General features: G+C 38.1%; 1 protein-coding gene across 1 annotated transcript in view; it reads left to right on the top strand.

Annotated features, from left to right (window-relative positions):
* LOC105214724 (uncharacterized) overlaps positions 1–14,330 on the top strand; it is a 192,946-nt gene that overhangs the window by 68,930 nt on the left and 109,686 nt on the right. The window contains exon 2 of the mRNA XM_054226818.1: positions 9,625–9,763. The gene's annotated coding sequence lies outside the window, so the exon portion shown is untranslated. The remainder of the gene's footprint in view (positions 1–9,624; positions 9,764–14,330) is intronic.

Raw genomic sequence — 14,330 nt, forward strand, 5'->3', positions numbered from 1 at the left:
CTAATATAACACCGGCTTAAGCATCCACTCACCAATTAGGGAAATTGTGTGCTATTTCCAATTTTAGAACTCAGTGCATTTCTTCTTATTAGCTGCTATGGCGCCTAACAGCAGCAGCAGGCAGGTGGAGGACCTGAGGCTAGCTGCTACACACCAGTCATGATGGTAGATGGCGTAATGTAGTTGTGGGTGGCGCAGAGTGGAATGTCTCATGTGGGCGGTAGAATGTGCGGCTATGACAACCACCATTCAGGTGCGTGTGTGTGTTTGTGCCACAATAATGTGGCATGTGTATTTGCTAAACAGCGGCACGCGGTCCAATGAGCCCTTCCACCTAACTAAACGCCCAACCTCCTAAACACCCACTCACACTACAACAACAAATTTACTTATATCAGCATGCATGTTGTTGTTGTTGTTGTTGTATTTGAGTGCTTAGCTTATTTTCTGCCGAATTAGTTAAGCGCTGAAGGCTGCTATAGCCAGCCGCCCAGCCAAGAACAAATCAACCAGTGTGTCGTCAGCCTGGCAATGTGGCCGCCGACATCGCCATCGCCTTCACTCTGCTGAGAAGCAGAAGAGCAAAAATATGCAAAAAAAATAACAAAAAAACAGGACGAAAAATGCTGAGCGAACGCGCGCGGCACAAGCCGAAGAAGATGATGAGAATTTTCCATTAGCAAAATGGAGGCTATTCCTGATTTAATGAGCCATGCACTAATGGATTTCATGTTGTTCGAGCTGGCAGCGCTGCGACTACTACCACTGCTGTTGCTGTTCTTGTTGTTGTTTTTATATTTGTTGTATTTGTCTTTGTTGTTGTCGATGCAGCACGACTGCGTACCGGCGAATCGGCGCAACGTTTAGCCATGGCAAGGATGATGATGGTGAAGTACCGTCCGCCGCCGTCACCACCTTCGTTGCTGCCGCTGCCACTGCTGTTGATACCGTTAGCGCGTACTGATTGCACACACACATACTCGTATTTAACGACTCATCACTCTTGATGGATTTCTGTGTGTGAAAAAATAATGCACGCTCAGTTGGATGTGGATAATTGCAGCTGCTCGAATTAGCGGCGAAACAAAAAATTATATACTCGTATATGCATGTACATAAGTGTGGTGTGGGCGCGTAAATCACACGAGTACCGTTAATGCAAAACGGTTTAAGAGTGGAAAATTATTATGCATATATTGTCTGTGTAAGTGTGTGTGTGAGTCTCTGTGTGACCGGAATTGGAGCAATCCAACTGCTGAAGTGCTAGTTGGTGTTGTTTTTGCTCGCGCGATGCGCATTAATGCTTATACTCCATTTTGTCTGTGAAGTAGTAAACGCTATAATAATAACTGTTAAATTGTCTCGATTACTTAAACGATTTTTTATATAGTAATAGATAGTGTTTTATAATTGCAGAACCATTTCATCGAAGAGCTTTCCGTAAAATATGTCAAATACTGTAAAAGCGTTGAAGTATTTATTACAACTGATAATAAATGGTGGTAATTATAGAGTAAGACCAAAAAAAAAATTGGAAATAAAATTTTAAAGGATTTTACCAGTGCAGAGTTCTCGAAAATGATCTAACCTCGACAATTTATGGTAAGGAAAAATAATTTAATTTATCTCTTTTAGTATTATATTACATAGAAATTGTCATATAAAATGGCGTCCATCGGTTTTATTTTCCAAATTACTTTTTTCAAGAGGACTTCTCTGGTCGATGGCTCATGATATGTGAAATAAAATCAAAAAATTATTTTTAGTTTAATGAAGACCAACATATGTTTGATAAAATTGCGAATTTGTAAAAAAATTCAATTTTTTTGTTCATGGCAACCCTGTTCAGAACCATTGTCAACTGTAAGTTTTCATAAACCATTTTATGAGTAGTTTGATGCCCAAAATTATTTATTATAACTTTTATTGAACCGAAAATATTAAATAGGTGGCAACGCTCCTTTTCATACTCTCGCAACATGTTGCACAGAGTATACTAGTTTTGCTCACATAACGGTTAAAACTTACTACATTTCCTTTTAGTACCACATCACTCACCATGAAAATGTGGGAAATCGGATAATAACCACGCCCACATCCAATACAAAGGTCATGTTGAAAATTACTAACAGTGCGTTAACTCATTAATGAAACACACCAGAAATACTAAATTTAGCAGAAAGAAGCTACACTCAGATTTACAAAAAATGGGCGTGGCGTCACCCACTTAAGGGTCAAAACCCATATCTCAGAAAATTCTAGACCGATTTCAATAAAATTCGGAGCATTATATTTTCTTATCACCCTGATCAAACGGATGGAAAATGAGAAAAATAGATTCACAACCACGACTACTTCCCAAATAACTCAGTTTCGAATTCCATCTGATTCGTTTGCCTTATAATATATTCATTAGGAAACAATGAAGATAGCGGAATACAACTTTACACAAATACTATATTTGAGCTGTAGCATCACTTGTGGAAAAATTACCGAAATCGGACCATAAATGCCCCGATTATCGAACATGAAGAACCCAATGCCTTATGGTAATTTTTCACCGAAAATATCGGTAAATATCTCAGATATCTTTATTGAATTCAGAGGAAATCTTTTTCTTCTAATATGTGTCTCTGTACCAAAAATGGTTAAAAGCGGGTCATAACTTCCCCTAATTTCAAAAATACGATGGGCTCAATACTTATAAATCGGTTAATATGTGAGATATCTCAGCAAAATTAAGTGATCGTATAGTCTTCAATATAGTGTGTAGTGTTAGTGAAATCGATTCAGGAATTACCTCAGTCCTCATATATTATATGTATATGAAGATTTTCGTTATTGTATATATCGTTATAGTCTCTAGTCAAAAATTTTAAACTATCAACTTTTTTAAGCTTTTAAGCTCGTTATACAACCCCATTTATTTTATAAGTTTTAAAATATATAAACTTTTTAATAGGTGGCAACCTTCCACACATTATAATTTTAACTCTTATCGTTCCTAAAAAAATCCTCTTTATTACACACAATATAGTGTTTCTTTTTCTGATAATTTCTTACTTACAAATTTTGAAACGGGTGGCAACCTCATCTTTAACTTTCTGAATATTACAACAAAAATTTAAAAAAATATTTTACACGCTTTCTTCTTATTATTACCTATACATTGTACTTCTTTATCCTATTTTTATTACTTTACTGTACTTATAATTTTAGAACGGGTGGCAACATCTTTTGTCTTAAATTTAATTTTTTCTTTAAATTATCTGGTTATTACAAAAACCCAACTAAAATAAAAACTATTACGAGTGTGACGGTTTTTTGTTGCGTAACACAATTTCGTTGCACTCAATCGATTTCAGTGTAATTTTTAAATATTTGCTTTGAAAGTATTAATTTTTAAATATTATTACTATTTCATTATTTTTTTTTCAAATCACCTCTTCTAATAATAATAATAATCTACAACAACACCTCAAGCAATTCATATTTACACCCAATCCGCAAATCATTACTTTTTCCAATTTTATTTCATTTTTTTTGCATTTATATCTCCAGCATTCTGAGTCAAATACGACGTGATCGAGGCTGCCTGGCGTCTCTAAAGAAATGCCATATGTTTTGTTTTTGTTTTTTGCCGCCTTCACTGCCACTTTGTGTGCGTTATGAGTATATCCACATATTAGCATTCAGCGCGTGCGCACAATTTTTATTGGAATTATTTATTATTTATGGCGTATATGCAGGCCTCGCGTGCTCGCACGTCTGCCAAATGAAGTGTTGCCCATTTGCGGCTTGACTTAGCATTGCAACGAGATGATGATTCATGGTTTCACACATCCTCATCATCTTCATTGTAATCAACGACATCATTCGTCCCGTCATCGGCGTTATTGGCGCACTCATTGTCATTTTCGGGGAGAAATTATTCATGAAATGAATTATTGTTGTTGTTGTTAATATGTAAACAGTCAGGTGAAGTACTCTGTGGCTGGTGCAAAACAAAAAGTCCGGTAGCTCATCGATTTCAACGTTAAATTTGACTATAAGTATTCGCAGAACACATAAATTATTTCATGCATCATTTTTATTGTTAATTGGAATGACACTCAGTGAGTGATGAGCTATAAAAGTGGACTTTTCGGTTTATATTTTTTTAAAAAAGTCGCAAAAATTTTTATTTTTTGAGCGCTTTATATTTCGGTTAGTGCTTCTACAGATGCAAAGATCTTCGAAACCTCGTCATGGAATTAATACTTTCTTTAAATCTTCAGGGGTTGATGAATGGTCATATCCAACTTGAGGTTCCTTCAATACAAAGAAGAGACAGCCTTTCTTTCGTCTGATTTATTGTTATATATATCCTTATTTCTGAATTTGACTTTTCCATAATCTTCAAAATGCAACTGTGTAACATATTTAACATCTCTAGGTAATGTTCGAGAACGTTTTATTCGCGACACCTTAGCACTTCCAAACCCTGACATATAAATTTTGCCTTCCAATGTCACTATCTATAGTTCAGGCTTTCGTCAGCTGAGAAACCAGAGAGAGTGCGTCGTAACACCATGAGAGTCTTGGATTTAAGTTCTATCCACAACAAGGACGGTCGGTCCTCGTCATGCATTTTAAACTTTTAAATACATTTCTGCCTAGAAAAAGCTTCTCATGCAAGTTTATATGTAATTAAAGTTTTCCAAAAATAAGTTGTCCAAAATTCTTGAAAGTTCTCTTTTCCAAATCTTTTATCTTCAAGGAATGGTTGGAAGCAATACTACTGCTACAGAAAGATCCAAGATCTGAACAAGTGGAGTTCTCCCGATCACTTATTATATCAAGTTCTCAGATTCTCTGGTTTTTTTAAGAACATGTTTAAGAACTCTGCTTTTGAAAACAGTACCAAATTGAATTCTGGACTCTAATAAAGATTTTGAATATCAACCACGAAAATTTTGTTAATAGCGTAATCTGTTATTAAGTTTCAGAGCTTTCTACCGTATCCATACCATCTCAGTTGATTAAGAGAGAAGAAGAGTACATTTCCAATGGTTCTAAGTGAACTAAATATAATTTTTATACTCTCGCAACAAAGTTGCTAGCAACAAGGTTGCTAGAGAGTATTATAGTTTTGTTCACATAACGGTTGTTTGTAACACCCAAAACTAAACGGGTTAGATATAGGGTTATATATACCAAAGTGATCAGGGTGAAGAGTGAAGTTCAAATCCGAATGTCTGTCTGTCCGCCCGTCCGTCCGTCCGTCCGTCCGTCCGTCCGTGCAAGCTGTAACTTGACTAAAAATTAAGATATCTTAATGAAACTTGGCACACTTATTTCTTGGCACCATAGGAGGTTGCTTCCGAAAATGAGCAAAATCGGACCACTGCCACGCCCACAAAATGGCGAAAACCGAAAACACATAAAGTGCCATAACTAAGCCATAAATAAAGTTATGGAAATAAAATTTGGTATAAAGGATCGCACTATGAAGGGGCATATTTAGATGTATTTTTTTTGGGGAGGTGGGCGTAGCTCTGCCCCCAAATAGGTTTTTTGTACATATCTCGGAAACCAATAGAGCTATATAAACCAAACTTTCTGCAGTCGTTTTTTCTAGCCACAATACAGTCCAAAAATTAAAGAAATCGGATAATAACCACGTCCACCTCCCATACAAAGGTTAGGTTGAAAATTACTAAAAGTGGGTTAACTCACTAACGAAAAACGTCAGAAACTCAAAATTTCACATAAGAAATGGCAGATGGAAGCTGCACTCAGATTTTTTTACAAAATGGAAAATGGGCGTGGCATTGCTCACTTATGGGTCAAAAACCATATCTCAGGAACTACTCGACCGATTTCAATGAAACTTGGTTTGTAATAGTTTCCTTACATCCCAATGATATGTTGTGAAAATAGGCCAAATCACTTCACAACCACGCCTACTTCCCACATACCAGAACTTTGAAGACGATCTGAATCGTTTACTTTACAATGTATAAAGTAAACACTAGTGAAGATATCGGTGCAGAACTTTGCACAAATACTATGTTTATAGTGTGGCTGCCCCATTCTAAAAATCGCCGAATTGGACCATAGGTTTTTAAGGCCCCATACATCGAACACGAGGACCTCGGTGCTTCTAACCTAATATTATGGCTTCCAACTTCAAATGGACTTTATGCAATATATATGACGAATATGTGGGTCAAATTGTGTATTATATAATGTAAATAAAGTTAAATAAATAAATTGCGAGAGTATAAAATGTTCGGTTACACCCGAACTTAGCCCTTCCTTACTTGTTTTTGATTAATATTCTTGCTTAGGCGAAACTTTCGTTATCAAGTATATTTCCACGGTTATTTAATCGAAAGAGAGAGGGAGCAAGAGCGAAATATTTCCAGACATTTCGCACTTATCAGAAAGAACCCCTAATTATATGCGACAGTTACTTTGAAGACTATCGATGTCGACAGCAATTGAGTTATTTCCGCTACTCCAGTCTATCCAAAAATCTATTTCGCCAGATAAGAGCTGTTTAAGTTAAAGAGAATGAATAAGTTAGTATACTCATTGGGTTTAACGCTTCCTGCTTCCTTTTTAGGGCAGAGTTTCCCCCATAGTTCATGTTGAAGTTCTTAAGCTCAGTATTTTCGATTAATTAATCTCTAGTACCTAGTCTTATAAAAGCACGACTGTTAGTTCCAGTATCTTAAATACTATTCTGAACTTCAACTTCAGATATCCAGCGAATATATATATTATATAAGACTGCGCTGTCGCTCCGTTGATTTAAGTCTATGGGGAAAGTATAACTCAAGTAAGTCGAAATAATTTTCAGGAAGACCCTCTCGTCTGATCATCGAATTTGTTCGGCTTTTCTGACTTTTGTTCACTTAGTTTGGCGATTGTTTTACATATTTGAGCCATTGTTGCTGTTCTTTTCGCATTACTATTCTTACTTAGCCTATTTTTTATGAAAATAGGTATATCATGTCGAGCGCCATCGAACGGTGATTAACTGTTTTTCGCACTCATTCGTTTACTCCATTCACAATCATTTATTTCAATTCGATAGCCATACTTATCGATAAGAAAATATTGAGAATTTTTCTGGCTTTCGAGTTTTTATAAACGTTCCGCACTTGAAAATCACAATTGGTAATAAGGAAATATTATATTTCAACTCCTTTCCTTTTAATCGCGTTAATTTTTTCTCAATCACCGCATAAGCGCAGCGCCTCAATTGTCTATTTCAACGGCGTCGTACATATTGAAGTTGTTCAAAAGTTATTTTTTGGTGATGCGCTCATTTGCAAGAATTTAAAGTACACTTTCAAGTTGAAGTTTTACAAGTTTTTTCGCGGGGACAGTGTAGCAGGTGGCAAGAGATAATATATAGGCGCGGAAAGAGTAGCGCTGTGGCAAGTGAAACAGTACAAATACTAACGGAAGCGCAACGCTGTCAGCACATAGGACGAAACGTAGCGCCAAACTTTTTCGCAAACTTTTGCTTAAGAAATAAACTTGCGCGCTTATTATATAACGGTAAAGCGGCACAAGCGACAAATGCGCGCGGTGGTAAATACAACGCGAACTAGCATGTATGAGGGTGCTTTACAACAATAAAAACAGTGAAAATAGCAGCAGCAGTAGCAAATATGATAATACCATCAATAGCAACAACAATTATATATTTATATGAAAGCAAAAATAATGCAAAGAAGTTTTCGCCAGATAGGTAAAGTGGCTGCTGTTTTATGTAAGCTACTAGGCGGCGCGACGTAACGCGCGCGTGGTAATATGATGGCAATGCGCGCAATATTAGAAAAACAGCGCAACTCTGTGCGCTCGATACATAACGGATGCAGGCTAGCGAGAAGGATGCGGGAAAGAAGTTTTGGACAACAACAACAAATGCGACAAGAATATCGAAATGTTTTCGCAAACTAGAAAACGCGCGCGCACAAAGGCTACGCTGAAACTTATAACGAGAAAACTTTGCCACTTGGTAAATGCGCGATAAAGAAGCGCACACGCGCACACATACAAACATTACCGCTACAACAGTAACAAGGGCAACAAAGAAAAAGTAAGAAATAAGAGCAAGCAAGACAACAGCAAAGCGCTAACAATGCGCTAAGAAAAATGGGGGCGCGCGCGTAGAGCAACGCGCTACTGGCGGGAAAGAAATACGCAGGAGTAACTTTTGGTGTGGGTTGGTAAAATGCAAACGATGTTGTTGGTTGCCGCTCCGTTGGCGGCTATGTGGCAGCAAACTTTTCAACCTTCGCGCGCACTGCTAAAGAAAAGTTTACCAAGATTTCCTGGAGATGTGCAAATCAAAACTAGAAGTTGGCGGCGGAGACGGCAAGAGAAAGTTAGCAGAATAAAAATGAAATAAATACGCGCGCAAGCGAATGCGGCAAGGCATACAGCAACTATTTAAGACGCGCGTTGGGGTACAGCAAAGGAGCGTGGCGCGGTTTGATGCTTTACAGCGCTCCCAAAGTATACACAGTAAAACGCGCTAATGTGGCGCGCTTTAAGCAGCTAACCAGCCAACCAACCAATCACTCGACCAACTTCTGCCAGGCGCCGTTGAGTGTGGGTTTGCGGCAAGCGAAAATTATTTACGCGCCGATGGTGTCATCTAATTATGAATTCATTTTCTATAAAATGGCGTCACCAAAAACTGTGCACGACAAAGTAAAGTTATTGCAAAATGGCGGTACGCTCCACGACAGTGCCGCACAAAGTAAGTGTGAGCGCGCGTCTATACAAAGCAAGAAACAACAAAGTTAAGACGCGCGCATTGGACGCTATGCCGTGCGGTGAATCACTTAGAGCGCGCGCGTTATGAAAATTAACGCGTCTGCTACAAAAGCGCCTAGCAAATAATGTAACTTAGCGCGGCGCGTTTTGTAAATTGAACGTCATACTGCAAGCGCGTCACTGCGCTGTAAAAATATATATGCATTGCAGGCAAACTTTTTTGTGCGCGCACCTTTACCGCTTTTGACACTGCAGCGCACAGCGCGCTTTGTGCAATTCATGCAAGCGCGTTGATAAAAACTTTTCTCACCGCATAATATTTTTGTATTTTCTTACGACACTTTTGTTATTGTTGTTAATATTTTTGTTGCGCTGGTGAGTGAGCGCGCGCGCGTTGCTTTAGAAATTCGTAAGCGCTAGTTAAAATAAATTTTATGCTTTTTAAAAACTTATTAAAAGATGATAACCACAACGGTCACCTGCAGGCTGTGCTGGTAGTAGTAGTGTGCACGCCAACAACAATCCGCGTGTTTGCACATTGCTAGGGGACCCTTCCGCTTTGCTGGCCGCATATTAGTGCGGCGTTGTAAGCCATTAAGGCAACCGAAATAATGGCTAAAAATTCTGAATGCTAAAAATGTTAACAAGCAAAAAATTGCATTACTGCTCTACGCAAAGCTGCTTTCTTTAACTTTTTCGCTTTTTTTCGTTTTTTTCTTCTTCTACTTCTTCTCATTTAACTTTTCTTTCGCTTTGCTGCTTTCTAAGTTATTTATGTTGCCTGTCTGTACTGGGCGCTGGCGTTCTTCCTGCGATGCATGTAATTTTCCTTATTCTTTGCAGGCATTTTGCTGTTGCATCTTGCTGCCGCTGGCACTGAGGCCATTGCATGAGTTGTTGCAAGTTTTCCGGACGCGTGATTTTCGTTAAACATTTAATTACGAATTTGTGCAACACTGCGGGATTATTCACAAAATTGTTGGTAAGTTGGAAATTTGAATTTTTTCTTATATGCGTTTATTTTAATTACTTTACTGCGTCTCACTTCGTCCAATTAAGATTATACTATTAGAAGCCTTTACTTTGGTATACATTATACTCCTTGACTTCTGATCATTCATTCGAATTTAGAGTTTAAAGGATTTCGAAGGCTAAAACTGTATTTAAAAGCACATACCATATAAATATCAGTTATGTTTTAGAACTTCCGTTATGTTTAGGTAAGATCAGAACCCGCTAGATTCCGTTCGTTCTAAAATACCTTTCACAATACCAGTGTTAACAGCAATAATAATGTCAGCCTTGAAATCCAACGCAGAATCACTCTTGCCAACAGGTGCTACTTTGGACTGAGTAGGTAATTGAAAAGTAAAGTTCTATCTCGACGAACAAAAACCAAACTCTGCAAGTCCCTCATCATTCCCGTCCTACGTTATGGTGCAGAAGCGTGGACGATATCAACATCCGATGAGACGACACTAGAAGTTTTCGATAGAAAGGTTTTGCGGAGATTTACAGTCCCTTAAACATTGGTAAGGGACATCCACAGACGATGGAATTATGAGCTGTATGTGTTATTCGACGCTATAGACATACGGCTTCGCTGGAAAGTCATGTTGTTCGAATGGACGAAAGTGCTTCAGCTCTGACAGTGTTCGGTGCAGTACCCGCTGGTGGAATCTGAGGAAGTAGAAGAACTCCACTCCGTTGGAAGGACCAGGTGGAGCAGGGCCTATACCTTCACTAGGTATTACCAATTGGCCAAAAGAAGGAATGAATGATGCGCTGTTGTGGACTCGGCTGTAAACGCATAAGCGGTGTCTACGCTAGTCAAGAAGAAGAGAAGTCGGAAAAACAAGCTGGAACCCCTATATTAAATCAGAATCACCCTCGAATTTCTCCACTTGATCTCCTCCTATTTGGGAAAAAGAAGACTGGAATTCACCAAAAACAACAACTGAGCCCTCATCCTCAGCCGATGAAAAATCATGTTAATCCTTAATTAGTATTCGAAGATTGAAGAAGGTGATTGCATAAAAACATCAACAGTGCCTCCTTTCTTTCCAAGCACAAAAGAAGTAGAGCCGGCATTTCCTAATTGCATTTCGAAGTCTAACTTTTACTCTTTCGCTTTATCTTATTTGACGATAACAGTCGTTTGCGGACACCCGCCAATATACAATTTTTGGGATCGGCCTTTCATTTATTATTGCATCATCAATCCCATCTATGTATATCGAAGGATTTACATGCTCTTGTTTTATCATGAACTCTTCGTAAGAAGCAATAATGGAAGCGACTTTATTGAGAAACCATCGCTAAAATGGTTAATATGATCTGACCACTCTAGTCCTGTGTACACTCTATTGTAATAATTCTTCGGCTTCGGTGAAAGTAGCGATACATATAATATTCTTCTGTAATGACTATACCTAAAGCTCATTTCATTTCTTCATTATTTAAATTTGATACTATGATACAGTTTTTATAGAACAAAATGATGGACCTGGTGAAATTAATACCATCTGGCTATCACAATCACCCAAAACCTTTCAGGAACGGTCTTGAAATAGAATTCAAAAACAAATTTACATATGTCGGTCAGAGACATAATGAGAGTCAAAATGAATATTTGGTCTATAGAACCTTCTACAAGGTTCTAAGTATTGAATATGCTCAAAACCCGACATTACGGAAGGAAGTAGGATTATATTGTAATTTGTTCGACAATAAAACATTTGCTGCTTAGACTAAATATAAGATTGTTATACTTATATTATTCTAAGCTATTGGCCAGTGCAAGAGATATGTGTTCTCTGTAAGCATAAGTTTCCGAATAACCTCCGATCGGAAAATCTTACTTCAATGTCTGAAAACTGTATTCTGTGTTGATAAATTTGAATTGTATAGTTAATTTGAGCGTCTATGGATTGGATATGGAGGATTCTAAGAACCGTTTCGTAGACAGTTGGGTCTACATTAGCACTTTTGTTAAGTGGTCAAGGATTGTCAACGCAACAAATGAGCTAAATTTATGCATCAGAAAAGGCATTACATATTTTTTCATTAATGTAGAATTTTTTCTTTATATAAATAAATTTTTATAAATTAAAAAAATATATATTAAAAAATGTATATATATATTTTTAAATAAAAATTCGTAAATATTACATATTTCAATTTTTTTTTTTTTTAAATTTCACTCCACCAACTCCAACAAATAACACTGCGCCAAAATGAGTATTTGTGCGTAAATTCCGCCAATGCCACAAATCTCGCCGCCACATGCCGCCTGTCAACCGGCCTGTCCCATCTAACGGATGCACAACAAATATGGTCGCCGTAATGCGTTCGGCATACGCAATTAATGTCACAAGCTATTAGTTATTTTAAACAATTAAATATTTACATAAATTATTATACATTATATGTGTGTGTGCAATAAATAATTGCAGGCGCGCTCAGCATTCACTATTTGTATTGCGCCTATTTGTTGTTGGATGCGCGGCACGTGCTTGGCGATTCAATGAGCAAATAATTACATATAAAAATTAACAAAAAAACAACAACAATTGACATTAAATAGTTGTGTATACGATTACTAACAAATACCATATGAACGCGCTTTTATTTGCAAAGTGAGCGTTTTGCCAGCTTTTTGCAAGGAACTAATTTTCAAGGTCATTAGAGATTGACGCCATAATATTGCGCTTACAAGAACAATGAATAACAATAAGCGCCGCGCCAACTATGCACTGTACACTACAGCGCCGCGTATATCCTTATAAATGCAAACTATAACTATAAGAGCGTGAGCGCGCGCCTGAATGTCAAGCGGCGCCCCAATGCGCGCAATACGCACTATGGTGATGACCAACATCCGCGTATCTCATAAATTGCCGTAAACAATTGAGTAGGCACACAAGTGCGCTATGGCGCGTGAAACAAAAAGCCGCGCAACAATGGGCGCTAGCAAGAGCGGCGCGCTGGCGGTGTTGGTGGCGGCGCGGCTTGCAAAAGCATTTATTGTATGCTACAGCTTTGCTTTATGTTCAACTATTATCATTACGAAAATGCAACAATAATAACTACAGCAATAGCAATAACAATAACAATCGATAGCTAGCCGCCGATACACAAAATGACAGCACTTCCGCTTTTATTTCCAAACGCGCGCTATGGTACGCTCCTGCTTTGTGCAACCACCTACTCCCATCATCGCCATCCAGCGCGCGTCCTGCGGAAATTATCAATAAATACCCGACGCGGCTCGATTGCATGTGCGCGCGCCCGTTCGCGCCCAAAAATATCACCAATCGCTCGCCTCATTGGCATAATAACCAACAAGTGAAATTTCGTATAAATTTGAAAATGAGACAAATTGTGGAGTTGCACTGTGGCCACGCACATTGGTTACGCATCATCGGTTGTGCGCGCGCGGGTCGGTTAGACGCATGCATACGAGTACAATGGCGTAAATAGTTGCGTTGCGTTGCGCGCCGCGTCGGACGGGTCAGCCATGAGCTATGTAAGCGGAAATGTCATTATCATAAATTATCATTTTGTAGGAATTGCATCCGGCACTCGATTCGACCGTCGTTCACAACGTCATCGCCAATGCAGCATCGTCGCATTTGTAATGTTATAGTGTGGAGAGTGGAAAAAATAACAGTAAAATTGCGCAATAAAAACAACATTCAAAGACAGACGCATCCACATTGCGTTCCAAAACCACCGCTCTCCCAAATCTTTCGCTGAGTTTTGCAAATAAAAAGGCATTTATGTATATCAATCGCAATTTTTTTTTGTTCTTTCCTCTTTTTTGTGTTGTGTAATTTATAGCCCGACATTCTTATGGCATATTTTCCAAATTATTTGTTGCAATTTCCCAACTTCCGGTGGCATTCTTGGACTGGCTGATTGCTGGGGTTGGTTTTGAGATGTTTATAATATGTTGTGCTAAAGCTTTTAGCACTAGTTGATGTTTCTTCGAGTTTTTGCTCGTAAATATTTAATTTCCTTTGCTATATCTTAGGAGTATAATATACAGTAGAACTTCCATAACTCAAACTACCTTAACTCGATGATCCCCATAACGCGAACTAATGGATTGGCTAAACGCTATTAGAAGCCACATTTTTTACAAATTTCCTTCCATATTTCAAACTACCTTAACTCGCTGTTCTCCATAACTCGAACTCATGAATTTTCAATAGAAGTGAAATTTTATATAAATTACACAGCCACACTAAACAATATTTTTTATGACCTGGGGATTTACTATGTGTACTATATGTTTTTAGGGTCGCTGAATCCGAATCCATTTAACTGCATCAGATCAAGGTTTTAAGAAAACCCCAGAAAACAAATATGGCGGACAGCGATTTTGAAAATTAATCGGATTCACTCGAAAATTTTTTTTTCGATGGTTTTCGGGGTCGCTGATTACGACTCTGGTGTCGGTTTTTCAAAATTCAAAATGGCGGACACATACAAAATTTAAAATTTTACTATCGAGGCAGTATTTTAAAAGAGGAGGAGGCTAACAA

Source organism: Zeugodacus cucurbitae, chromosome 3 (assembly GCF_028554725.1).
Source record: "Zeugodacus cucurbitae isolate PBARC_wt_2022May chromosome 3, idZeuCucr1.2, whole genome shotgun sequence".
Classification (NCBI taxonomy): domain Eukaryota; kingdom Metazoa; phylum Arthropoda; class Insecta; order Diptera; family Tephritidae; genus Zeugodacus; species Zeugodacus cucurbitae.